General features: G+C 34.7%; 1 long non-coding RNA gene across 1 annotated transcript in view; it reads left to right on the top strand.

Moving 5' to 3' along the window:
- LOC108971092 overlaps positions 1 to 1,557 on the top strand; it is a 5,361-nt gene continuing 3,804 nt past the window's right edge. Inside the window, exons 1-3 of the long non-coding RNA XR_001993521.1 lie at positions 1 to 113; positions 296 to 345; positions 453 to 772. This is a non-coding gene — a long non-coding RNA (uncharacterized LOC108971092). The remainder of the gene's footprint in view (positions 114 to 295; positions 346 to 452; positions 773 to 1,557) is intronic.

Here is a 1,557-nt window from a genome sequence, read left to right as displayed (position 1 = left end):
AGTTGTTTTTGCGACGATGTGCAGTTGTTGGTATTTTTCAAAGTCACAGCTGCCGCGTGGAATACAAATGCAATGCCGTCAAAAACCAATAACAACAACAACATCAACAACTTGTAAGTATACCGAAAATATGCCATTACTATGCAGACTGAGTACATGCCTGATGGGTRTGTGCAGCAGAGCGCGCGACGGCTTACATGCGTAGAAAAAATGAGACACCACTAAAGCCGTTAACATTTAATGAGTGTTTTGCAGACTGTTAAAACAGCTGTTTGTTTATTTTATTTTTTAACAGCGTCGTCATTTTGCAGCGAGCGGATGATCACGTGAGCGATTCATGTTAAGGTGTGTTATTATTTTTATTTGTAAGAGTCAAAGAGTGTGAGTGCAGCGAGAGTAAATAGAGTGTGCTGTTAATAACATTTTCTCTTCTTATTCACATTTCCGCGCAGGTATTAGTCACTGTTACGCAAAGAGCACATGTTTGGGGTTGAGGGTTGAAAAGTGCATGTACACACCAATACAGCTGTCGTTGCTGTCGACAGGATATTCGGCCAGCCAGGATATTTTGCCTTCAGCAGCAGGTCGTGCGGTCGTCGACAGTTCAACTTCAGCTTGCTGTGCCACTGCAACATTCAGTCAGTTTAACACTTTGTGGCGCCGTGTGCGGCTGTAAAAATTTCGTCTATGTTAGTTAGTTCACTTTCAAAACGGCAACGTGCGGTTATTTTCAAAACTTAGAAGAGAAATTTTGTATTTATTTTTGGCAAAGGTGAAATATATTAACATGTTATGTTTAACGTAGAAAAATATATTTTTTCTCAAAAATGCAATGTTTTCAGTTTCGTTGTTGTTATTGTCTAATTCTCAAAGAAATGCACAAAAGTGACGTCATGCTTTGCATTCACAAGCAATTTGTGCCAATTCGTTTTAGCATTGCATTGTTAAACTAAGCGATTTGGTTGACGAGTGTCTTTGAAAATCATATTTGTAATAAGAATTTGTGAAAATTGCTGGCAATATGCGAATTGGCAACTGCAACCACAACAAAGGTGAAAACAAAACAACYGCAGTGGCAAAAACAAAGTGAGTGGCAAACATCTAGCAGTTTTGTTGTGCGGCAAGCCACGCGAAAGTAAAAAAAACACAGCGATATTTGTATGTGTTTGTGGTAGTGTGTGTGTGTGTTGATAAGATCGTGTTGTAGCGGCACTGTGAAGTATTTTTCACCTTTTCTAGGTTAAAAACCAGCTAACGAGCTTAAAAGGAAAATGGAAATATACATACATATATGTATATACCACTGCAAATTAAAAAATAATTATAAACAATTATAATATTTCCAAAAGTGCAATTTAAACCAAACTAAAAGTAATTCAAAAATATATAGAAATTGTCATCAAATAGATAAAATACCAACGAATAGAGTAATATAATTTTTTAATTGTGAAATTTAAAAGAAATAACTTTTTTTTTAAACAAATTAACAAAAAAAAAATTAATAATGAAGAAATAATTAGTCAAATAAACATATAGTATTAATAATAAAAAATAAAA

The sequence above is a fragment of the Bactrocera latifrons genome, unplaced genomic scaffold (genome assembly GCF_001853355.1).
Source record: "Bactrocera latifrons isolate USDA-ARS-PBARC rearing strain unplaced genomic scaffold, ASM185335v1 scaffold_320, whole genome shotgun sequence".
In the NCBI taxonomy this organism is placed as follows: Eukaryota; Metazoa; Arthropoda; class Insecta; order Diptera; family Tephritidae; genus Bactrocera; species Bactrocera latifrons.
This window is presented reverse-complemented; position numbering and strand designations above follow the sequence as displayed.